This window comes from Somniosus microcephalus, chromosome 8 (assembly GCF_052327205.1).
Source record: "Somniosus microcephalus isolate GS21.2 chromosome 8, FLI_Smic_1.0, whole genome shotgun sequence".
NCBI classification, from domain to species: Eukaryota; Metazoa; Chordata; class Chondrichthyes; order Squaliformes; family Somniosidae; genus Somniosus; species Somniosus microcephalus.
In genome coordinates, this window is record NC_140994.1 from 267642822 (window position 1) to 267670125 (window position 27304).

Below are 27304 nucleotides of genomic sequence, written 5' to 3' on the forward strand. Positions count from 1 at the left end.
CATTTAACTGGTGTAACTAGAGGGATTGATTTAATTTAAATCCAATTAATTAAAGGGGATACTAGCATCTAAAATTGGGCAGAGGGTGTCCATAACTAACAATAAAAAATTTAATTAATTACATAGAATGGAGCAGGTGATGTGTTACTGTTGCGAGATGTGGGAGCCGGTGAACCCCATTGAGGCTCACGGTGATTACGTCTGTGACAAGTGTCTGCTGCTACAGGAACTCCAGCTCCGTGTTGATGAGCTGGAGTCTGAGCTTCAGACACTGCGACACATCAGGGAGGGGGAGAAGTACCTGGACTCTGTATCAGGAGGTGATCACACCTATGAAGTTAATTAATTCAGATGTAGCCCATGGTCAGGGACAGGACGGTGTGACTACGAGTGAGGCAGGTACGGGGATCCAGGAGGTAGAGCTGGAGGAGCCGCAGCCCTTGCTCTTCTCCAACAGGTTCGAGGTTCTTACTGCCTGTGGGGACAGGAGCAGGGACTGCAGGGAGGATGAGCAACCTGGCCACAGCACCGTGGAACGGGGGGCCATTCAAGAGGGGGGAGTAAATAGAAATGTTGTAGTGGTAGGGGATAGTATTATTAGGGGGATAGATAGAGTTCTCTGCAGCCGAGCGCGAGAGTCCCGAAGGCTGTGTTGCCTACCCAGTGCCAGGGTTAAGGACATCTCCTCTGGGCTGGAAAGAAACTTGCAGTGGGAGGGGGTGGATCCAGTTGTCGTGGTCCATGTCGGTACAAACGACGTAGATAGGACTAGGAAGCCGGTTCTGTTAAAGGAGTATGAGCAGCTAGGGGTCAAATTAAAAAAACAGAACCTCAAGGGTAATAATCTCTGGATTATTACCTGTGCCACGAGCGAATTTGGCTAGGACAAATAAAATTAGAGAGTTAAATGCATGGCTCAAAGACTGGTGTGGGAGAAATGGGTTTTGCTTCCTGGGACACTGGCACCAGTACTGGGGCAGGAGGGAGCTGTTCCGTTGGGACGGGCTTCACTTGGCCAGTGCTGGGACTAGAGTCCTGGCGGATCATATAACTAGGGCTGTAGAGAGGGCTTTAAACTAACTAGTGGGGGGGAGGTTCCTAGAGAGCAAATAATAAAAATGACAACAGAGAAGGTCATAGACTTAGGTAGCAGTGGGGAAATTAAAAACTAGAGCGTGTCAGGAAGGGGCAGAAGGTGTGGAGTAAAAGGTAAAGTAATAAAAAGGGCAAAAGCAGGAACTAAGTGTCACAAAACATATTTGAAAGTTCTCTATCTGAATGCACGTAGCATTCGTAACAAAATAGACGAGTTAATGGCACAAATAACTACATATGGGTATGATCTTGTGGCCATTACAGAAACATGGCTGCAGGGTGACAATGCCTGGGAATTAAACATACCAGGTTATTTAACGATCAGGAAGGACAGGCAGGAAGGAAGGGGAGGTGGGGTGGCTATGTTAATAAAGGAAGGAATCAGTGTAATACAGGGAAATGATATTGGGTCAAAAGATCAGGATAATGAAACAGTTTGGGTGGAGGTAAAGAATAATAAGGGGAAAAAAACACTAATGGGCGTAGTCTATAGGCCTCCGAACAGTCGCAACTCTGTTGGACGGAGTATCAATCAGGAAATAGTTGAGGCTTGTAATAAGGGAACATCTATAATTATGGGGGATTTTAACTATCATATTAATTGGACAAATCAAAATGGGCAGGGCTGCCTTGAGGATGAGTTCATTGAGTGTATTAGGGATGGGTTTCTTGAGCAGTATGTAACTGAACCGACCAGGGGACAAGCAACCTTAGATCTGGTCCTGTGTAACGAGACAGGATTAATTAAAAATGTCCTAGTAAAGGATCCCCTTGGAATGAGTGACCATAACATGGTTGAATTCCATATTCAATTAGAGGGTGAGAAGGTTGGATCTCAAACAAGCGTGCTAAGCTTGAATAAAGGAGACTATGAAGGTATGAGAGCGTAATTGAGTGGAGTGGATTGGGAAAATAGATTAAAGGGTAAGACGATACATGATCAGTAGTGTACATTTAAGGAGTTATTTTACAACTTCCAAAAAATATATATTCCACTGAGAAGAAAAGGGTGTAAAAGAAAAGACAGCCATCCGTGGCTAAGTAAAGAAATTAAGGATAGTATTCGACTAAAAACAAGGGCATATAAGGTAGCCAAATCTAGTGGGAGGATAGAGGATTGGGAAAACTTTAAAAGACAGCAAAAAATAACAAAAAGATTGATTAAGAAAGGGAAGATAGATTATGAAAGTAAATTAGCAAAAAATATAAAAACAGATAGTAAGAGTTTTTATAGTTATATAAAAAGAAAAAGGGTGGCTAAAGTAAATGTTGGTCCCTTAGAGGATGAGACTGGGAAATTAATGGTGGGAAATATGGAGATGGCAAAAACACTGAATGAATATTTTGTATCAGTCTTTACAGTAGAAGACACCAAGAATATCCCAACACTGGACAAACAGGGGGCTAAAGGGGGGGAGGAGCTAAACACGATCAAAATCACTAAGGAAGTGGTACTCGGTAAAATAATGGGACTCAAGGCGGATAAATCACCTGGACCTGATGGCTTACATCCTAGGGTCTTGAGGGAAGTGGCGGTAGGGATTGTGGATGCATTGGTAATAATTTTCCAAAATTCCCTGGACTCAGCAAAGGTCCCGGCAGACTGGAGAAGTGCTAATGTAACACCCTTATTTAAAAAGGGCAGTAGACAGAAGGCTGGAAACTATAGACCGGTTAGCCTAACATCTGTGGTAGGTAAAATTTTGGAGTCCATTATTAAGGAGGCAGTAACAGGACATTTGGATAATCATAATTTAATAGAACAAAGTCAGCATGGTTTTATGAAGGGGAACTCATGTTTGACAAATTTGCTGGAGTTCTTTGAGGAAGTAACATATAGGGTGTGTGGTAAACCACTGTTTGTATTCCACTGTGTACATGCCTGTACATGCCTCGGCTGACTCCTCCCACGAATCCAGGTATAAAGGTGACTGCTCCACAGCCCCTTTGTATTCTGGACTGGTCGACCACTCGAGGCACACCTTCATTCTCTTGTTAATAAAAGCCTGTTAATTACTCGCTTAATCTCAGTCTTTTGAGTTATTGATAGCGCATCAGGGTGGATAAAGGGGAACCAGTGGACGTAGTGTATTTAGACTTCCAAAAGGCATTTGACAAGGTGCCACACAAAAGATTATTGCTTAAGATAAAAAATCACAGGATTGGGGGTAATATTCTGGCATGGATAGAGGATTGGCTATCTAACAGAAGGCAGAGTGTTGGGATAAATGGTTCATTCTCAGACTGGCAAGCAGTAACTAGTGGTGTTCCGCAGGGGTCAGTGCTGGGTCCCCAACTCTTCACAATCTATATTAACGATTTGGAGGAGGGGACCGAGTGTAACATATCAAAGTTTGCAGATGATACTAAGATGGGAGGGAAAGTAGTGAGTGAGGAGGACATAAAAAACCTGCAAGGGGACATAGACAGGCTAAGTAAGTGGGCAGAGATTTGGCAGATGGAATACAATACTGGAAAGTGTGAGGTTATGCACTTTGGCAGGAAAAATCGTAGAGCAAGTTATTATCTTAATGGCAAGAAACTGGAAAGTACTGAAGTACAAAGGGATCTGGGGGTCCTGGTGCACGAAACTCAAAAGGTTAGTATGCAGGTGCAGCAAGTGATTAAGAAGGCCAATGGAATGTTGGCTTTCATTGCTAGGGGGATAGAATATAAAAATAGGGAGGTATTGCTTCAGTTGTACAAGGTATTGGTGAGACCGCACCTGGAATACTGCGTAGTTTTGGTGTCCATACTTAAGAAAAGACATACATGCTCTCGAGTCAGTACAAAGAAGGTTCACTCGGTTAATCCCGGGGATGAGGGGATGGACATATGAGGAGAGGTTGAGTAGATTGGGACTCTACTCATTGGAGTTCAGAAGAATGAGAGGCGATCTTATTGAAACATATAAGATTGTGAAGGGGTTGGATCGGGTGGATGCGGGGAGGATGTTCCCGATGATGGGTGAAACTAGAACTAGGGGGCATAGTCTTAGAATAAGGGGCTGCTCTTTCAAAACTGAGATGAGGAGGAACTACTTCACTGAGGGTGGTAGGTCCATGGAATATGCTGCCCCAAAAAGCTGTAGAAGCTACATCATTACATAAATTTAAAACAGAAATAGACAGTTTCCTAGAAGTAAAGGGAATTAAGGGTTACTGAGAGCGGGCAGGAATTTGGACATGAGTCTAGGTTCGGATCGGACATGGCCCTGTGGGTAGCAGAGCGGGCCCAGGGGCCGTGTAGCCTGATCCTGCTCCTATTTCGTGTGTCTAATTCTGTTAGATTCAGGAGATGGTTCTGTGATAGTAGATTGGCGGTTCGGATCAGATCAGCCATGATCTTATTGAATGGCGGAGCAGGCTCGAGGGGCCGATTATCCTACTCCTGCTCTTATTTCTTATGTTCTTAGACCTGGAAATGAATGTGGGACCAGCCTGATCTGTATAAGAACATAAGAAACAGGAGCAGGAATAGGCCACTTGGCCCCTCGAGCCTGCTCCGCCATTCAATAAGATCATGGCTGATCTTGGGCTCAAAGGCACTTCCCTGCCCGCTCCCCATAACCCTTCACTCCCTTATCTTGCAAAAATCTGTCTATCGCCACCTTAAATGTATTTAATGACCCAGCCTCCACAGCTCTCTGGGGCAGAGAATGCCACAGATTTACGACCCTCTGAGAGAAGAAATTCCTCCTCATCTCAGTTCTAAAAGGGCGACCCTTTATTCTGAGACTGTGCCCCCGAGTTCTAGGTTTCCCCACGAGGGGAAACATCCTCTCTGCATCTACCCTATCTAGCCCCCTCAGTATCTTATATGTTTCGATAAGGTCACCTCTCATTCTTCTAAATGCCAATGAGTATAGGCCCAGCCTGCTCAACCTTTCCTCATAAGTCAACCCCCTCATCTCTGGAATTAACCGAGTGAATCGTCTCTGAACTGCCTCCAATGCAAGTATATCCTTCCTTAAATAAGGAGACCAAAACTGTACGCAGTACTCAAGGTGTGGTCTCACCAACGACCTGTACAGTTGTAGCAGGACTTCCCTGCTTTTATACTCCAACCCCCTTGCAATAAAGGCCAACATTCCATTTGCCTTTTTGATTCCTTGCTGTACCTGCATGCTAACTTTTTGTGTTTCATGCACAAGGACCCCCAGGTCCCTCTGAACTGTAGCATTTTGTAATCTCTCTCCATTTAAATAATAGTTTGCTTTTTTATTTTTCATACCAAAGTGGATAACCTCGCACTTTCCCACATTATACTCCATCTGCCAAATGTTTGCCCACTCACTTAGCCTGTCTATATCCCTTTGCAGATTCTTTGAGTCCTCTGCACAACTTGCTTTCCCACCCATCTTTGTATCATTGGCAAACTTGGCTACATTACACTCGATCCCTTCATCCAAGTCATTAATGTAGATTGTAAATAGTTGAGGCCCCAGCACCGATCCTTGTGGCACCCCACTAGTTACCGTTTGCCAGCCAGAAAATGACCCATTTATCCAACTTTGTTTTCTGTTAGCTAGCCAATCCTCTATCCTTGCTAATATAGTACCCCCAACTCCATAATAAAGGAAAATCCTAAGATGTTTTATAAGTATATTAAGGGCAAGAGGATAACCAGGGAAAGGGTAGGGCCCATTAGGGACCAAAGTGGCAATCTGTGTGTAGAGCCAGAGGATGTAGGCGGGGTTTTAAATGAATTTTTTGCATCTGTGTTCACTATGGAGAAAGACGATGCAGACATAGAAATCGGGCAAGGGGACGGTGACATACTTGAACATATTAGCATCGAGAGGGAGGAGGTGCTAGCGGTTTTAGCGGGCCAAAAAGTGGATAAATCCCCAGGCCCGGACGAGATGTATCCCAGGCTGCTGTGGGAGGCAAGGGAGGAGATTGCAGGGGCTCTGACACAAATTTTCAGAACCTCTCTGGCCACAGGGGATGTACCAGAGGACTGGAGAACAGCTAACGTAGTACCATTATTCAAGAAGGGTAGCAGGGATAAACTAGGGAATTACAGGCCAGTGAGTCTAACATCTGTGGTGGGGAAATTATTGGAAAAAATTCTGAGGGACAAAATTAATCTCCACTTGGAGAGGCAAGGATTAATCGGGGATAGTCAGCATGGCTTTGTCAAGGGTAAATCATGTCTGACCAATCTGATCGAATTTTTCGAGGGGGTGACTAGTGGGGTGGATGAGGGAAATGCTGTGGATGTGGTTTACATGGACTTCAGTAAAGCTTTTGACAAAGTCCCGCATAGGAGACTGGTCAAGAAGGTAAGAGCCCATGGGATCCAGGGTGCCTTGGCGCGTTGGATCCTAAACTGGCTGAGTGGCAGGAGGCAGAGGGTGATGGTCGAAGGTTGCTTTTGTGACTGGAAGCCTGTGTCCAGTGGGGTACCTCAGGGATCGGTGCTGGGTCCCTTATTGTTTGTGATCTACATAAATGATTTGGATGAAAATGTAAAAGGTATGATCAGTAAGTTCGCAGATGACACGAAAATTGGTGGGGTGGTAAATTGCGAGGAGGAAAGCCTCCGGCTACAGGACGATATAAACGGGTTGGTCAGATGGGCGGAGAAGTGGCAAATGGAATTTAACCCTGAAAAGTGCGAGGTGATGCATTTTGGACGGACAAATAAGGCAAGGGAATACACAATGAGTGGTAGGACCCTAGGAAGTACAGAGGGTCAGAGGGACCTTGGTGTACATGTACATAGATCCCTGAAGGCAGCGGAGCAGGTAGATAAGGTGGTTAAAAAGGCATATGGGATACTTGCCTTCATTAGCCGAGGCATAGAATATAAGAGCAGGGAGGTTATGATGGAGCTGTACAAAACGCTGGTGAGGCCACAGCTGGAGTACTGTGTGCAGTTCTGGTCGCCTCACTATAGGAAGGATGTGATTGCTTTGGAGAGGGTGCAGAGAAGATTCACCAGGATGTTACCTGGGATGGAGCGCCTCAGCTATGAAGAGAGGCTGGACAGGCTGGAGTTGTTTTCCTTGGAGCAGAGAAGGCTGAGGGGGGACCTGATTGAGGTGTACAAAATAATGAGGGGCATAGATAGGGTAGATAAAGAGGAACTTTTCCCCTTAGTGGGGGGGTCAATAACAAGGGGGCATAGATTCAGGGTAAGGGGCAGGAGATTTAGAGGGGATTTGAGGAGGAACTTTTTCACCCAGAGGGTGGTTGGAATGTGGAACTCAATGCCTGAAAGGGTGGTGGAGGCAGGAACCCTCACAACATTCAAGAAGCATTTGGATGAGCACTTGAAATGCCATTGCATACAAGGCTATGGACCAAATGCTGGAAAATGGGATTAGACTGGACAGGGATGGATGGGCGGCGCAGACACGATGGGCCGAAGGGCCTCTTTCTGTGCTGTAAAACTCTATGACTCTATGAGCTCTTATCTTATGCAGTACCCTTTTATGTGGCACCTTATCGAATGTCTTCTGGAAATCCAAATACCCCACATCCACTGGCTCACCTTTGTCCACCCTGCTTGTTACATTCTCAAAGAACTCCAACAAATTTGTTAAACATGATTTCCCTTTCCTAAAACCATGCTGACTCTGTTTGACTGCAGTATGATTTTCTAAATGCCCTGCTACTGCTTCCTTAATGAAGGACTCCAGCATTTTCCCAACGCCAGGTGTTAGGCTAACTGGTCTATAGTTTCCTGCATCCTGTCTCCCTCTTTTCTTAAATAGGGGGGTTACATTAGCGGTTTTCCAGTCCGCTGCGACCGCTCCAGAGTCCAGGAAATGTTGGTATATTGCAACCAATGCATCCACCATCTCTGCAGCCACTTCCTTTAAGATCCTGGGATGCAGGCCGTCTGGTCCAGGGGACTTGTCATCTTTTAGTCCCATTATTTTACAGAGTACCATTTCCTTAGTGATAGTGATTGTTTTTAGTTCCCCACTTCCTGTGGCCCCTTGATTATCCATTATTGGGATGTTGTTAGTATCTTTTACAGTGAAGACAGATACAAAATATTTGTTCAGAGTCTCTGCCATTTCCCCGTTCCCCATTATTAATTCCCCAGTCTCATCCTCTAAGGGACCAACATTTACTTTAGCTACCCTCTTCCTTTTTGGTCCAGCCACTCACTAGGCAAATGCACTGAACCCATTGGCAGAGTACCAAAGATTATTAAAACTCTTACAGATAATAATCAATGTTGTTTGTACAAACCTGCTGCATTTTCCATTACAGTCAGTTTCACTTCTGGACAAAACCAGAGCAGCTGAGGAGATAGAAACTATTGGCATGATGCCAGAAGCTCTAGAATGATTGGTATCACTAACAAACTGCTGCTGTGTGTTTGGTACTGCGTCTTTATCATAGTTTAAATTACGGCACTTGTATAAAAGGCAAGCAAGGCTGACATTTATACAGTGCTATCATGTTCCAAACCAGCAACTGTAGTGAAATGCAGATGCTATTTCGCTTTCCCCAGCAACAATACACTGAACATAGAGACATCGAAGACAGGAGCAAGAGCAGGCCATTCGGCCCCTCGAGCCTGCTCCGCCATTTAATGAGATCATGGCTGATCATCCAAACTCAGTACCCTGTCCCTGCTTTCTCCCCATATCCCTTGATCCCTTTAGCCTTAAGAAATATAACCAACTCCTTCTTGAATATATTTAATAAGTTGGCCTCAACTGCCTTCTGTGGTAGAGAATTCCGCAGGTTCACCACTCTCTGGGTGAAGAAATTCCTCCTCATCTCAGTCCTAAATAGCTTACCCCTTATCCTTAGACTGTGACCCCTGGTTCTGGACTCCCCCGCCATCGGGAACATCCTTCCCTGCATCTAGTCTGTCTAGTCCTGTTAGAATTTTATACGTTTCAATGAGATCCCCTCTCATTCTTCTAAACTCTAGCGAATATAAGCCTAGTCGACCCAATCTCTCTTCATACGTCATTCCTGCCATCCCAGGTATCAGTCTGGTGAATCTTCGCTGCACTCCCTCCATGGCAAGAACATCTTTCCTCAGATAAGGCGACCAAAACTGCACACAATACTCAAGCTGTGGTCTCACCAAGGCCCTGTACAACTGCAGCAAGACATCCTTGCTCCTGTACTCAAACCCTCTCGCTACGAAGGCCAACATACCATTTGCCTTCTTAACCGCCTGCTGCATCTGCATGCTTACCTTCAGCGACTGGTGCACAAGGACACCCAGGTCTCGTTGCACTTCCCCTTTTCCCAATCAGATAATAAAATGTCTTCCTGTTTTTGCCACCAAAGTGGATAACCTTGCATTTATCCACATTATACTGCATCTGCCATGCATCTGCCCAATCACCCAACCTGTCCAAATCATACTGGAGTTTCTCGGCATCCTCCTCACAGCACACACGCCCACCCAGCTTTGTGTCGTCTGCAAACTTGGAGATATTACATCTAGTTCCCTCGTCTAGATCATTAAATTATATTGTGAATAGCTGGGGTCCTAGCACCAATCCCTGCGGTACCCCACTAGTCACTACCTGCCACTCGGAAAAAGACCCGTTTATTCCAACTCTTTGCTTCCTGTCTGCCAACCAGTTCTCTATCCAAGTCAGTACCTTACCCCCAATCCCATGCGCTTTAACTTTGCACGCCAATCTCTTTTGCGGGACCTTATCGAAAGCCTTCTGCAAGTCCAAATACACCACATCCACTGGTTCTCCCTTATCTATTCTACCAGTTACATCCTCAAAAAATTCCAGTAGATTAGTCAAGCATGATTTACCTTTTGTAAATCCATGTTGACTTTGACCGATCCTGTCACTGTTTTTCAAGTGCTCTGCTATTACATCTTTTATAATGGACTCTAGCATTTTCCCCACTACTGATGTCAGGCTTACTGGTCTATAATTCCCCGTTTTCTCTCTACCACCTTTTTTAAATAGTGGGGTTACATTAGCTACCCTCCAATCCATGGGAACTGTTCCAGAGTCTATAGAATTTTGGAAGATGATCAGCAATGCATCTACTATTTCTAGGGTCACTTCCCTAAGTACCCTAGGATGTAGATTATCAGGCCCTGGGGATTTATCTGCCATCAATCCCGTCAATTTCCCTACAAACACTGATTTCATTCAATTCCTCCTTCTCATTAGGCCCTATGTTCCCTGAAATCTCTGGAAGGTTATTTGTGTCCTCCTTTGTGAAGACAGAACCAAAGTATGTATTTAATTGGTCTGCCATTTCTTTGTTCCCCATTATAAATTCCCCTGATTCTGACTGCAAGGGACCTACGCTTGACTTCACCAATCTTTTTCTCTTCACATATGTATAGAAGCTTTTACAGTCAGTTTTTATGTTGCCTGCAAGCTTACTCTCATATTCTATTTCCCCCTCTTAATTAATCCCTTTGTCCTCCTTTGCTGAATCCTAAACTGCTCCCAATCCTCAATTTTCCTGCTTTTTCTGGCCAATTTATATGTCCTCTCCTTGGATCTTATGCTATCCCTAATTTCCCTTGTTAGCCATGGTTGAGTCACCCTTTTTGTTTTATTTTTATGCCAAACAGGGATGAACAAATACTGTAGTTCATCCTTGCGATCTTTAAATGTTTGCCATTGCCTATCCACCGTCAATCCTTTAAGTAACGTTCCCCAATCCATCCTAGCCAGCTCGTGCCTCATCGTAGTTTCCTTTATTTAAATTCAGGACCCTAGTCTCTGAGTCAACTACTTCACTGTCCATCTTAATGAAGAATTCTATCATATTATGATCGCTCCTCCCCAAGGGGCCTCGCACAACAACATTGCTAATGAATCCTTTCTCATTACATAATACCCAGTCTAAGATGGCCTGATCTCTAGTTGGTTCCTGTGGTGATTATTCCTTGATTAGTAAAAGTATTGTGATTCGTTGTTTGTTAACTGCCTTGGGATATGTGTTGTAATCTCATTGGTAGTTGATGATCACATGATGTGTTGTGGCTACCTTAAATTCAGTCCTTTTCTAGCTTTAGTTGGGACTGGATGTAGAAAGATATGCTGCCGATTTTAAAGTTAATAAAGCCTAACTTTGGAAGCCTATTCTTTATTTCAGTTCCTTGACATATTGGTCCAGGAAACCATCCCGTATACACTCTAGGAATTCCTCCTCCACAGTATTGTTACTCATTTGGTTAGCCTAATCTATATGCAGATTAACGTCACCCATGATAACTGCTGTGCCCTTATTGCACGCGTCACTAATTTCCCGTTTAATGCCATCCCCAACCTCAGCATTACTGTTTGGGGGTCTGTATACAACTCCCACTAATGTTTTCTGCCCCTTGGTATTTCTCAGCTCTACCCATACAGATTCCACATCATCAGAGCTAATATCCTTCCTTACTATTGTGTTAATCTCCTCTTTAACCAGCAATGCTACCCCACCACCTTTTCCTTTTTGCCTGTCCTTCAACGACCGGTGAACCTGTTTTTGAGTGATATTTGAAGAAGGAATCAAAGCAGGAACATAGGAACAGGAGGAGGCCATGCAGCCCCTCGAGCCTGTTCCGCTATTTGGTTAGATCATGGCTGATCTGTATCAACTCCATCGACCAGCCTTGGTTCCGTAACCCTTAATACCCTTATCCAACAAAAATCTATCAATCTCAATTTTTTAATTTTCTTTTGACCCCTAGCCTCAACAGCTTTTTGGGGGAGGGATTTCCAGGTTTCCACTGCCCTTTGTGTGAACAAGTGCTTCCTGACATCACTCATGAACAGCCTGGCTGTAATTTTAAGGTTATGCCCCCTTGTTCTGGACTCTCCCACCAGAGGAAATCGTTTCTCTATCTACCCCATCAAATCCTTTAAACATCAAACACCTCCATTAGATCACCCCTTATTCTAAACTCGAGGGAATACAAGCCCAGTCTGTGCAACCTGTCCTCGTGATTTAACCCTTTTAGCCCCGGTATCATTCTGGTGAATCTGCGCTGCTCCCCCTCCGAGGCCGATATATCCTTCCCGAGGTGCGGGGCCCAGGACTGAACACTGTTACTCCAGATGGGGTCTGACCAGAGCTCTGTACAGCTGTAACATAATTTCCAACCGTTGTATTCCAGCCCTCGAGATAAAGGCCAACATTCCATTGGACTTTTTACATTTTTTTTGTACCGCTCCATCACCAAGACCACCTGCATCCACCTCCATAACATCGCGCGGCTCCACCCCTGCCCCCTGCTGCTAAACCCTCATCCATGCCTTTGTTACCTCTCAATATTCCAACGCTCTCCTGGCCAGCCTCCCATCTTCCACCCGACAAAAACTTCAGCTCATCCAAAACTCTGCTGCCTGTATCTAACCTCGCACTGTGTCCCGTTCACCTGTCACGCCTGTGCTTGCTGACCTACGTTTAACAGTGACCAGGGAGAAGGATGGAGTCGGTGGCTAGGGAACGGAGTTTGTGGTGGGGTCTGAAGACAATGGCTTTGGTCTTCTCAATATTTAATTGGAGGAAATTCCTGCTCATCCAATACTGGATGTCGGAGAAGCAGGGTGACAAATCAGAGGCAGTGGAAGGGTTGAAAGAGGTGGTAGTAAGGCAGGGATGAGTGTCATCAGCATACATGTAGAATCTTGTGTTTTCGGATGATGTCGCCAAGGGGCAGCATGTAGATGAGAAATAGGAGAGGCCAAGGATTGATCCTTTGGGGACTTCAAAGGCAACGGGGCAGGAAAGGTACGTGAAGCCATTGCAGGAGATTCTCTGCTGAGTTATCATAGAATCATAGAATGGTTACAGCACAGGAGGAGGCAATTCAGCCCGTCGAGCCCGTGCCAGCTCTCTGCAACAGCACTTCAGCTAGTCCCACTCACCCACCCACCCTTTCCCCGTAGCCCTGCAAAGTTTTTCCCTTCAGGTACTTATTGCATTCTCTTTTGGAAGCCTGACTGAATCTGCCTCCACCACCCTTTCAGGCAGTGCATTTCAGATCCTAACCATTCGCTGCGTAAAAAAGTTTTTCCTCATGTCGCCTTTGGTTCTTCTGTCAATCACCTTAAATCTGTGTCCTCTGGTTCTCGACCCTTCCGCCAATGGGAACAGTTTCTCTCTATCTACTCTATCTAGACCCCTCATGATTTTGAACACCTCGATCAAATCCCCTCTCAACCTTCTCTGCTCTAAGGAGAACAACCCCAGCTTCTCCAGTCTGTCCATATAACTGAAGTCCCTCATCCCTGGAACCATTCTTAGAATCATAGAAAGTTGCAGCACGGAAGGAGGCCATTTCGGCCCATCGTGTCCGAGCCGGCCAACAAAGAGCTATCCAGCCTAATCCCACTTCCCAGCTCTTGGTCCGTAGCCCTGCAGGTTAGACCATCCCAAGTGCACATCCAAGTACTTTTTAAATGTGGTTAGGGTTCCTGCCTCTACCACCCTTTCAGGCAGTGAGTTCCAGACCCCCACAATCCTCTGGGTGAAGAAATTTCCCCTCAAATCCCCTCTAAACCTTCCACCAATTACTTTAAATCTGTGCCCCCTGGTTTTTGACCCCTCTGCTAAGGGAAATAGGTCCTCTGTATCCACTTTATCTAGGCCCCTCATAATATTATACACCTCAATAAAGGTCCCCTCTCAGCCTCCTCTGTTCAATGCGAAACAGACCCAGCCTATCCAGTCTTTCCTCATAGCTAAGATTCTCTACTCCCGGCAACATCCTTGTAAATCTCCTCTGTACCCTCTCTAGTGCGATCACATCTTTCCTGTAATGTGGTGACCAGAACTGCACGCAGTACTCCAGCTGAGGCCTAACTAGTGTTTTATACAGTTGAAGCATAACCCCCCCCCCCCCCCGCTCTTGTATTCTATGCCACGGCTAATAAAGGCAAGCATTCCGTATGCCTTCTTAACCACCTTATCTACCTGGCCTGCTACCTTCAGGGATCTGTGGACATGCACTCCAAGGTCCCTTTGTTCCTCTACACTACTCAGTGTCCTACCATTTAATGTGTATTCCCTTTCCTTGTTAGCCCTCCCCAAATGCATTACCTCCACACTTCTCTGGATTGAATTCCATTTGCCACTGTTCTGCCCACCTGACCAATTTATTGATATCTTCCTGCAGTCTACAGTTTCCTTCTTTAGTATCAACCACACAGCCGATTTTAGTATCATCTGCAAATTTCTTAATCATACCCCCTATATTCAAGTCAAGATCATTGATATATACCACAAAAAGCAAGGGACCGAGTACTGAGCCCTGCGGAACCCCACTAGAAACAGCCTTCCAGTCACAAAAACACCCATCAACCATTACCCTCTGCTTCCTGTCTCCGAGCCAGTTTTGAATCCAACTTGACACTTTGCCCTGTATCCCATGGGCTTTTAACTTCGTGACCAGTCTGCCATGTGGAACCTTATCAAAAGCCTTGCTAAAGTCCATATACACTACATCAAACGCACTACCCTCATCGACCCTCCTTATTACCACCTCAAAATATTTAATCAAGTTTGTCAGACACGACCTTCCCTTAACAAATCCGTGCTGACTATCCTCGATTAATCCGTGTCTTTCTAAATGAAGATTTATCCTGTCCTTCAGAATTCTTTCCAATATTTTTCCCACCACCGAGGTTAGGCTGACTGGCCTGTAATTGCTCGGTCTATCCTGTTCTTCCTTCTTAAACAAGGGTACCACATTAGCAGTCCTCCAGCACCACACCTGAAGCCAGAAAGGATTGAAAAATGGTCAGGGCCTCTGCTATTTCCTCTTTTGCTTTGCTTAACCGCCTGGGATACATTTCATCTGGACCTGGGGATTTATCCACTTTTAAAGCTGCTAAACCCCTTAATACTTCCTCTTTCACTATGTTTATTTCATCTAATATTTCACACTCTTTCCCCTCACCCCCCCTCTCCCCGCCATAGCAATGTCTGCTTCGCCCCTCTCCTTTGTGAAAACTGACGCAAAGTATTCATTAAGAACCCTACTGACGTCTCCCGCCTCCACACACAGGTTACCCTCATGACCTTGAATAGGCCCTACCCTTTCTTTAGTTATCCCCTTGCTCTTAATATGTTTATAAAACATCTTTGGGTTTTCCTTGATTTTACTTGCCAAGAATTTTTCATGTTCTCTCTTTGCTTTCCTAATATCCTTTTTAATTGCACCCCTGCACTTTCTGTACTCCTCTAAAGATTCTGGAGTATTTAGCCCTCGGTATCTGTCATACGCCTCCTTTTTTTTTCATTATCCTACCCTACCCTGTATGTCTCTAGATATCCAGGGGACTTACCGGCAGCGAGAGCGGCCCTAGGTGGAGACGGAGCGCAGAGACTGAGGATTTAAGGAGCGGGGAGAGAGAGAGCGGCCCAGACTCACTGGCGGCAGCAGCAAGAGCGGCCCTGGGTGGAGACGGAGCGCAGAGACCGAGGATTTAAGGAGAGTGGAGAGAGAGAGAGAGAGAGAGAGAGAAGTAAAAAGTAATCGAAGTGTGACGTCACCAGAAAGCAGGTAAGTGATTGGTTGGTGAGTATTTCTCTCTCTCTCGCTTTTTTCCAAACTTAATTTTTGTGGTTTATAGTTTCTAGGGTCTCTGTTGTGTAGCGGGGAGGGCTAGTAAACAAGGACCCTTGAGTATATCACTTAATTGTAGTGTAATTAATGGTATTGATTTGAGTTAATTTAATTTGAATTAATTAAAGGGTAAGTCATGGCAGCACAGCTTGGCCCTGTGGCATGCTCCTCCTGCACTATGTGGGAAATCAAGAACACTTCCTGTGTATTCAGCTGCAGCTACTGGCAAACTGCATTGCGGCGCTGGAGCTGCGAATGGATACATACTGGAGCATTCACGATGCTGAGGACGTCGTGGATATCACGTTTAAGGAATTGGTCACACCGCAGGTAAAGGCTGCACAGGCAGGAAGGGAATGGGTGACCGCCAGGCAGAGTAGTAGGCGCAGGCAGGTAGTGCAGGGGTCCCCTGTGGCCATCCCCCTCTCAGACAGATATACCAATTTGGATATTGTTGGGGGAGATGGCTTATCGGGGAAAGGCAGCAGTAGCCAACTTCCTAGCACCATGGGTGGTTCTGCTGCACAGGATGGGAGGAAAAAGTGCGGGAGAGCTATAGTGATAGGGGATTCCATTGTAAGGGGAATAGATAGGCGTTTCTGCGGCCGCAAATGAGACTCCAGGATGGTATGTTGCCTCCCTGGTGCAAGGGTCAAGGATGTCTTGGAGCGGCTGCAGGGCTTTCTGGAGGGGGAGGGTGAACGGCCAGCTGTCGTGGTGCATATAGGTACCAACGATATAGGTAAAAAACGGGATGAGGTCCTAAAAGCTGAATATAGGGAGTTAGGAGGTAAATTAAAAAAAATAGGACCTCAAAAGGTAGTAATCTCAGGATTGCTACCAGTGCCACGTGCTAGTCAGAGAAGAAATAGAAGGATATTTCAGATAAATACGTGGCTAGAGGAATGGTGCAAGGCGGAGGGATTCAAATTCCTGGGACATTGGAACTGGTTCTGGGGGAGGTGGGACCAGTACAAACTAGACGGTTTGCACCTGGGCAGGACCGGGACCGATGTCGTAGGGGGAGTGTTTGCTAGTGCTGTTGGGGAGGATTTACACTAAAATGGCAGGGGGTTGGGAACCTGTGCAGGGAGACAGAGGAAAGGGAAGCAAGGATAGAAGCAAAAGACAGGAAGGAGAAAAGCAAAAGTGGAAAGCAGAGAAATCAAGTGTGTAAATCAAACGTGGCCACAGTAAATAATAATTCTAAAAGGACTAAGAGTATTAAAAAAACAAGCCTGAAGGCTTTGTGTCTTAATGCGAGGAGCATTCGTAATAAGGTGGATCAATTAGCTGCGCAAATAGATGTAAACAGATGAGATATAATTGGGATTACGGAGAGATGGCTCCAGGGTGATCAAGACTGGGAATTCAACATCAATATTCAGGAAGGACAGGCAAAAAGGAAAAGGAGGTGGGGTAGCACTGCTGGTTAAAGAGGAGATTAACACAATAGTAAGGAAGGATATTAGCTCTGATGATGTGGAATCTGTATGGGTAGAGCTGAGAAATACCATGGGGCAGAAAACGTTAGTGGGAGTTGTATACAGACCCCCAAACAGTAATGCTGAGGTTGGAGATGGCATTAAACGGGAAATTAGAGACGCGTGCAATAAGGGCATAGCAGTTATCATGGGTGACTTTAATCTCCATATAGATTGGGCTAACCAAATTAGTAACAATACTATGGAGGATGATTCCTAGAGTGCATACGGGATGGTTTCCTGGACCAATATGTTGAGAAACCAACTAGAGATCAGGCCATCTTAGACTGGGTATTATGTAATGAGAAAGGATTGATTAGCAATCATGTTGTGCGAGGCCCCTTGGGGAGGAGCGATCATAATATGCTAGAATTCTTTATTAAGATGGAGAATTCTTCATTAAGATGGAGAGTGAAGTAGTTGACTCAGAGACTAGGGTCCTGAATTTAAATAAAGGAAACTACGATGGTATGAGGCACGAGTTGGCTAGGATGGATTGGGGAATGTTACTTAAAGGATTGATGGTGGATAGGCAATGGCAAACATTTAAAGATCGCATGGATGAACTACAGAATTTGTTCATCCCTGTCTGGCATAAAAATAAAACAAAAAAGGTGGCGCAACCGTGGCTAACAAGGGAAATTAGGAATAGCATAAGATCCAAGGAGAGGACATATAAATTGGCCAGAAAAAGCGGCAAACCTGAGGGTTGGGAGCAGTTTAGGATTCAGCAAAGGAGGACAAAAGGATTCATTAAGAGGGGGAAAATAGAGTCCGAGAGTAAGCTTTCAGGGAACATAAAAACTGAGTGTACAAGCTTCTACAGATATGTGAAGAGAAAAAGTTTGGTGAAGTCAAGCGTAGGTCCCTTGCAGTCAGAATCAGGGGAATTTATAATGGGGAACAAAGAAATGGCTGACCAATTAAATACATACTTTGGTTCTGTCTTCACAAAGCAGGACACAAATAATCTCCCAGAGATGTTGGGGAACATTGAGTTCCTCCCTCTCATTAGACCCTATGAAATCAGTATTTATAAGGAAATGGTGTTAGGAAAATTGACGGGATTGAAGGCGAAAAATTGCCAGGGCCTGATAATCTACATCCCAGGGTACTTAAGGAAGTGACCCTAGAAATAGTAGATGCATTGCTGGTCATCTTCCAAAATTCTATAGACTCTGGAACAGTTCCCTTGGATTGGAGGGTAGCTAATGTAACCCCACTATTTAAAAAAGGTGGTAGAGAGAAAATGGGGAATTACAGACCAGTAAGCCTGACATCGGTAGTGGGGAAAATGCTAGAGTCCATTATAAAAGATGTAATAGCAGCGCACTTGGAAAACAGTGACAGGATCGGACAAAGTCAACATGGATTTACAAAAGGTAAATCATGCTTGACTAATCTACTGGAATTTTTTGAGGATGTAACTGGTAGAATAGATAAGGGAGAACCAGTGGATGTGGTGTATTTGGACTTTCAGAAGGCTTTCGATAAGGTCCCGCATAAGAGATTGGCGTTCAAAGTTAAAGCGCATGGGATTGGGGGTAAGGTATTGACTTGGATAGAGAACTGGTTGGCAGACAGGAAGCAAAGAGTTGGAATAAATGGGTCTTTTTCCGAGTGGCAGGCAGTGACTAGTGGGGTACCGCAGGGATCGGTGCTAGGACCCCAACTATTCACAATATATATTAATGATCTAGACGAGGGAACTAGATGTAATATCTCCAAGTTTGCAGACGACACAAAGCTGGGTGGGCGTGTGTGCTGTGAGGAGGATGCAGAGAAACTCCAGTATGATTTGGACAGGTTGGGTGATTGGGCAGATGCAGTATAATTTGGATAAATGCGAGGTTATCCACTTTGGTGGCAAAAACAGGAAGGCAGATTATCAGAACAGCAATAGATTGGGAGAAGGGGAAGTGCAACGAGACCTGGGTGTCCTTGTGCACCAGTCGCTGAAGGTAAGCATGCAGGTGCAGCAGGCGGTTAAGAAGGCAAATGGTATGTTGGCCTTCATAGCGAGAGGATTCGAGTACAGGAGCAAGGATGTCTTGCTGCAGTTGTACAGGGCCTTGGTGAGACCACACCTTGAGTATTGTGTGCAGTTTTGGTCGCCTTATCTGAGGAAGGATGTTCTTGCCATGGAGAGAGTGCAGCAAAGATTCACCAGACTGATACCTGGGATGGCAGGAATGACGTATGAAGAGAGATTGGGTCGATTAGGCTTATATTCGCTGGAGTTTGGAAGAATGAGGGGATCTCATTGAAACTTACAAAATTCTAACAGGGCTAGATGCAGGAAGGATGCTCCCGATGGCGAGGGAGTCCAGAACCAGGGATCACAAACTAAAGATAAGGGGTAAGCCATTTAGGACAGAGATGAGGCAGAATTTCTTCACCCAGAGAGCAGCGAACCTGTGGAATTCTCTACCACAAAAAAGGCAGTTGAGGCCAATTCATTAAATATATTCAAGAAGGAGTTAGATATATTTCTTAAGGCTAAAGGGATATGGGGAGAAAGCAAGACAGGGTACTTAGTTTAGATGATCAGCCAGGATCTCATTAAATGGCGGAGCAGGCTCGAGGCCTACTCCTGCTCCTTTCTTCTATGTTAGTCCCACCTTTTTTCTTTAAGGGCACGTATTTGGTCTGAACCCTCCGGATCTCCTCCTTGAATGCCTCCCACTGCTCTGACACTGATTTACCTTCAAGTAGCTGTTTCCAGTCCATGATGGCTAAATCCCCTCTGAGCTTAGCAAGATTTACTTCTCCCCAATTTAAAATTGTCCTTTTCCATAACTACCTTAAATCTAACAGAATTATGGTCACTAGCACGAAAATGCTCCCCCATGGGTCCCCTCCCTCACCTCTTTTTCCGGTACATTGATGACTGTATCGGTGCCATTTCCTGCTCTCGCCCTGAACTAGACAATTTCATTCACTTTGCCTCCAATTTCCTTCCTTCCCTCACCTTCACATGGTCCATCTCCGACTCTTCCCTTCCTTTCCGCGACTTCTCCATCTCCATCTCTGGGGATAGGTTATTGACCAACATTCACTACAAGCCCACTGACTCCCACAGCTACCTGGACTACACTTCCTCGCACCCCGCCTCCTGTAAGGACTCTATTCCATTCTCCCAGTTTCTCTGTCTCCGCCGCATCTGCTCCGACGATGCCACCTTCCACACCAGTGCTTCCGACATGTCTTCCTTTTTCCTCAACCGAGGATTCCCCTCTACCATGGTTGACACGACCCTCGACCGTGTCCGTTCTATCTCCCGCACTTCTGCTCTCACCCCTGCCCCTCCCTCCCAGAGCCACGATAGGGTCCGCCTTGTCCTCACCTTTCACCCTACCAGCCTCCACATTCAACGGATCATCCTCCACCATTTCCGCCATCTCCAATGTGATCCCACCACCAAACGCATCGTCCCCTCCCCTTTCAGCATTCCTTAGGGACCACTCCCTCCGAGACACCCTGGTCCACTCCTCTATCACCCCAGCACCCCTTTCCCTTCGCCCGGCACCTTCCCGTGCAAGTGCAGGAGATGCAACACCTGCCCTTATACCTCCCCCCTTTCCATAGTCCAGGGCCCCAAACACCCCTTCCAGGTGAAACAGCGATTTACTTGTACTTCTTGCAACCTAGTATACTGTATTCGCTGCTCACGATGTGGTCTCCTCTACACTGGGGAGACCAAACGCAGATTGGGTGACTGCTTTGCAGAACACCTCCGTTCAGTCCGTAAGGGTGACCCCGAGCTTCCAGCCGCCTGTCATTTCAATTCACCGCTCCATTCCCACTCAGACCTCACCGTCCGCGGCCTCTTGCATTGTTCCACGGAAGCTCAGCGTAAGCTCGAGGAACAGCACCTCATCTTCTGATTAGGCACTTTACAGCCTTCCGGACTCACTATCGAGTTCAACAATTTCAGATCATAACCTCGGCCCCCATTATATTTTTATTATATTTTTATCCACACCTTTGGTTTGTGCCTTTTCCTTTTTCTCTCTCCCACATGGCAGCTGTCTCTCACTCTGCCAGCGCATTTCACACTTCATCTAGAGCCATCTTCTGTCTCTTTACCTGTCCTATTACCATCTCGTCTCGTCTTGAATATCTCTTAATGTCTCTTCACCTCTCAGACCTTCCCTTTTGTTCTTTCATCCCCTCCCCCATTTCCCAGCCCCCAAACTGGCCTTTTAATGTTTCATTTCCTGCTTTTTTTCTCAGTTCTGAAGAAGGGTTTTGACCTGAAACGTTAACTCTGTTTCTCTCTCCACGGATGTTGCCTGGCCTTCTGAGTTTTTCCAGCGTTTTCTGTTGCTCCCCCACTGATACGCCTTCTACCTGCCCAGCTTCATTCCCTAAAACTAAGTCCAGAACCGCCCCCTCCCTTGTTGGGCTTGCTACATGCTGGCTAAAAAAGTTCTCCTGGATGCATTTTAGGAATTCCGCACCTTCTATACCCTTCACACTAATTTTATCCCAGTTAATATTGGGGTAGTTGAAATCCTCTACTATTACTGCCCTATAATAGTTGTAAATCTTTTCTGCACCCGCTCCAATCCTTCCTATAGTGTGTGCCCAGAATTGGACACAAAGCTCCAGTTGAGGCCGAACCACTGTTTTATAAAGGTTCAACATAACTTCCTTGCTTTTGTACTCTATGACTCTATTTATAAAGCCCAGGATCTCGTATGTTTTTTCAGCTGCTTTCTCAACCTGCCCTGCCACCTTCAATGATTTGTGCACATATACCTCCAAGTGTCTCTGTTCATGCACCCACTTTAGAATTGTACCCATTACTTTATATTGCCTCTCCTACCAAAATGTATCACTTCGCACTTTTCGGCGTTAAATTTCATCTGCCACGTGTCCGCCCATTTCATCAGCCTGTCTGTCTTCTTGAAGTCTATCACTCTCTTCCTCACTGTTCACTATACTTCCAAGTTTTGTGTCATCTGCAAATTTTGGAATTGTGCTCTGTACACCCACGTCCAAGTCATTAATATATATCACGAAAAGCAGTGGTACTAGTACTGACCCCTGGGAACACCACTGTATACCTTCCTCCAGTCTGATAAACAACAGTTCACTACTACTCTCTGTTTCCGGTCACTTAGCCAATTTCATATCCATGCTGCCACTGTCCCTTTTATTCCATGGGCTTCAACTTTGCTGGAAAGCCTATTATGTGGCACCTTAGCAAATGCCTTTTGGCAATCCATGTGCACCACGTCAACCGCACTGCCCTCATCAACCCTCTGTGTTACCTCATCAAAAAACTCAACCAAGTTAGTTAAACACAATTTGCCTTTAACAAATCAGTGCTGGCTTTTCTTAATTAATCCACACTTGTCCAAGTGACTGTTAATTTTGTCCCTGATTATCGTTTCTAAAAGCTTCCTCACTACCAAGGTTAAACTGACTGCTGGATAATTCCTTCCTTATTCTTTTAACAGATTCCAAAAGCTAGAGACATATGTCTGAGAATTAGCTTATTTATTATTGTTACAATACATTAATCCTAAAACCCCATATCGAGCAACACACATCAGCCTTACATCTAACACTCATGTGAATAGGATTTGGTTGCAAATCGTGAAAATGGCTTCTCCAAGCCTGTTCGAGCTGTCTGGTCTTGAAGGTAGGCAAAAGTTTCTTTCTTAACGGAGTGAAAACACTGCATTTCTTCTTATACCAATTTCTTTATAGTCTGCTTCCTGCTGGATGCAACACTGTCTGGGGTTTTATGTACAGTAACATCAAATGTACAGCACAGAAACAGGCCATTCAGCCCAACCAGTCCATGCCGGCATTTATTCTCTAGTCAAGCTTCCTCCCATCCTTCTTCATCTAACTATCAGCATAACCCTCTATTCCCTTCTCCTTCATATGCTTATCAAACTTCCCCTTAAATGCATCGATACTATTCAGCTCAACTACTCCCTGTGGTAGCGAGTTCCACATTCTCACCACACTCTAGGGAAAGAAGTTTCTTCTGAAGTTCTTTGAACAGATTGCAAGATAGAGATGAGGGGCCTCATGTCTTTTCATGCCATACTGTTACTTCCTATCATTGCTTTTCCCGAGCTATAGCTTTATTGTACAAAACATCTGTATGCTCAATAGCAACACTGCCTTTTTATATTGCAGCAATCTCCTTCCTCACTCCCCCCCCCGCTGTGATCAAAAGCCTGTGTTTTAAAAGCATACATGTTTTAATCCCAACAACTCTCAATATTATCCATCGAGCTTACTTATTTATTAATCTGAATGTGCCTATCTTCACAGTACAATGTCTTCTGCCCTGAAATTCATCCTTCCCCAATGTTATCAGCATCATTGAGGGGAAAATACAGGATTTGCAAGAACACAGTTTAAACCAATTCTGTCTACATTATTGTTCTGTCTTTGATCTGTTTTAGAATAATGTAAAAACACATCTACATTCTTACACCAAGAGGTATGGTAGACAGGTGGAGAAATCAAACAAGAAGTAAATTGAGTAGTTAAGGAGGAGGAATGTGAAATGTTGAATGAAATAAACAATGACAGTGGCAATATTAAGGGGTTTCGCATCTTTGAAAGTGGATAAATCGCCAGGCCCGGATGAAATGTATCCCAGGCTGTTAAGAAAAGCAAGGGAGGAAACAGCGGAGGCTCTGACCATCATTTTCCAATTTTCTCTGGCTACATGCGTGTTGCCGGAGGATTGTTAACATTGTACCATTGTTTAAAAAGGGAGAAAGGGATAGACCGAGTAATTACAGGCCAGTCAGCCTAACCTCAGTAGTGGGCAAATTATTGGAAAAAATTCTGAGGGATAGCATTAATCGTCATTTAGAAAGGCATGGATTAATCAAGGACAGTCAGCATGGATTTGTTAAGGGAAGGTCATGTCTGGCTAACTTGATTGAATTTTTTGAGGAGGTAACAAGGGGGAAGAGGGTCGATGAGGGTAGTGCATTTGATGTAATCTGCATGGATTTTAGCAAGGGTTTTGACAAGGTCCCACATGGCAGACTGGTCAGAAAAGGAAAAGCCCATGGGATCCAAGGGAAAGTGGCAAGTTGGATCCAAAATTGGCTCAGTGGCAGGAAGCAAATAATAATGGTTGACGGGTGTTTGTGTGACTGGAAATCTGTTTCCAGTGGGGCTCCGCAGGGCTCAGTACTAGGTCCCTTGCTTTTCTTGGTATTTATCAATGATTTAGGCTTCAATGTAGGGAGCATGATTAAGAAGTTTACAGATGATACAAAAATTGGCCGTGTGTTTGATAGTGAGGAAGAAAGCTGTAGACTGCAGGAAGATATCAATGGACTGGTCAGGTGGGCAGAAAAGTGACAAATGGAATTCAATCCGGAGAAGTGTGAGGTAATGCATTTGGGGAGGACAAACAAGGCAAGGAAGACACAATAAATGGTAGGACACTGAGTAGTGTAGAGGAACAGAGGGACCTTGGAGTGCATGTCCACAGATCCCTCAATCTAGAAGGACAGCTAGATAAGGCGATTAAGAAAGCATACAGGATACATAGAAACATAGAAACTAGGAGCAGGAGTAGGCCATTCGGCCCTTCGAGCCTGCTCCGCCATTCAACGAGATCATGGCTGATCATCCAAACCCTAGCACCCGGTCCCTACACCGACAACCATCCCACCCAAGCCCTATCCCCGTAACCCCCGTAACTACTTACCTTCATGAGCCGAAGGATAGAAGATACGAGCAGGGAGGTTATGCTAGAACTGTATAAAATACTAGTTAGGCCACAGCTAGAGCACGGCATACTGTTCTGGTCACCATGTTACAGGAAGGACGAGATTACACTAGAGAGGGTACAGAGGAGGTTTATGAGGATGTTGCCAGGACTGCAGAATTTTAGCTATGAGGAAAGATTGGATAGAACATAAGAAATAGGAGCAGGAGTAGGCCAATCGGCCCCTCGAGCCTGCTCCGCCATTCAATAAGATCATGGCTGATCTGATCCTAACCGCCAATCCACTATCACAGAACCATCTCCTGAATCTAACAGAATTAGACACACGAAATAGGAGCAGGATCAGGCTACACGGCCCCTGGGCCCGCTCCGCTACCCACAGGGCCATGACCGATCCGAACCTAGACTCGTGTCCAAATTCCTGCCCGCTCCCTGTAACCCTTAATTCCCTTTACTTCTAGGAAACTGTCTATTTCTGTTTTAAATTTATGTAATGATGTAGCTTCGACAGCTTTTTGGGGCAGCATATTCCATGGACCTACCACCCTCTGAGTGAAGTAGTTCCTCCTCATCTCAGTAGGCTGGGGTTGTTTCCTTTGGAGCAGAGGAGGCTGAAGGGATACCTAATTGAGGTGTATAAAATTATGAGGGGCCTAGATAGAGTGGATAGGAAGGACCTATTTCCGTTAGCAGGGAGGTCAATAACCAGGGGGCAGAGATTGAAAGTAATTGGGAGAAGGATTAGAGGGGAGTTGAGGAGAACCTTTTTCACCCAGAGGGTGGTGGGGGTCTGGAACTCACTGCCTGAAAGGGTGGTAGAGGCAGAGACCCTCATCACATTTAAAAAGTACTGGGATATGCACTTGAAGTGCCGTAACCTACAGGGCTACGGACCAAGAGCTGGAAAGTGGGATTAGACTGGAGAGCTCTTTTACGGCCGGCACGGACACGATGGGCCGAATGGCCTCCTTCTGTGCTGTAACTTTCTATGATTCTGTGATTTTCTAAACCTTCAAAAAAATATAGATTAAAATCTAGTGAAGTACTTTTAAGTTATTGAGGTTTTGTAGTAATTATGGTAGACTAAAAAAGTGACTTCACTTTAACTAAAAGGCTTACATTTACTGTACATCCTCTTTGCAATTTTGAAGCCACAAAGATGTTGCCAAGATTGATACAGTACAACCACCTCCTGCATGTCCTGCTCAAGTGTGTTACTTCTGGTGCAATTTTCAGCCTGTAACTTAAAAAGTATATTCTAAATATACAGTACAAAAATGAAGCAGTTTCACAGGCTTGGGATGATAGTTACAGCATTTTCCTCACGTTACTTTCTAGAAATCACATGTACCAAAATATGCAATAATAAAAGTTGAACTTCTTAAATCTCTCTCCAATGTAATCTTTTGGGGGTTTTATTTATTATTCCACTTTAGCGGAGAGGACGAGCAAGTCATCTGCAGATTTCTCTTTGATGTCAATTCTTCTCCAGGCTCATCCAACAGGAAATGCACTTAGTGGAAGGAAAGAATCAGCATTTCTCCCTTCCTGTAACACAAGATAATCCTATACCACAAAGAATCCTATTTTGTAGCTGGGCCAAAAGCCGACACTAAATGGACCTTTGCAGGGCTATCTGCAATTGCAAGTTAACCATTAAAACTGAAGAGTTGTCAACTAAATAAATGATACTTCCCGCGTTAATTGCCCATCTATTTACCGTGGAGATCATATATTCAAGTTGATAAACACGGCAGGTGTCCCTGCCCCCCAATACGTAGCAATAGCTACGTCAGTTCCCATCTAGGTCATGAAGCAAGGCATCATCACAGCAGGGAGGAAAAATGCATGCCAAATCTCAAAGCACCGCCTGGTAGCTGTTCCACAATCTAATGCTGGCAACAGAAGCCACATTAAAGTCACAGTCTGCTTCCTTTCAAGGCTTTAGCCAAGTGCTGCGATAGTTCTAGCTCATTATGCCTGTTTCTTATTTCATAAATTCTTCTGTTCTTATATGGACCCTAACATGCTTAAATGAATATGGGTGCAAACATATTACAAATAGCAAAGAGCTCCTGGAATTTACATAATGTCACAGAGGATCCAGATTTGGATGTCAATAACAATATTGCGTACTTTGGCTCAAAGTATTTGATGGGCCTCAGCCCATTGGTAAAACTCCACTGCCTGCCAACTCAACTGCAGGGAAGCTTCCACAGATTTCAGTTTCAGTACACATCATTTTTAGGAATAGGAAAATGCCTTTCGGCCCAACAAGCCCAACCCCTTTTGATTTATTTCAATCCAACATCTGCTCACCATCCCTCAATCCTATATCTGCAAAAACTAATCGTCCCTTGATCCCATTCATCCTCATCTGCCTTAGGGGCCTTCCTTGTATCTTGTTCCATGGCTGTTAGCCCATGTGTGGAAAGAATTGGCCCATGTGTGGAAAACTTCTTCT

General features: G+C 45.0%; 1 protein-coding gene across 6 annotated transcripts in view; it reads right to left on the reverse strand.

Moving 5' to 3' along the window:
* LOC147114384 (E3 ubiquitin-protein ligase RNF130-like) overlaps positions 1 to 27304 on the reverse strand; it is a 220144-nt gene that overhangs the window by 76730 nt on the left and 116110 nt on the right. The window lies entirely within an intron of this gene.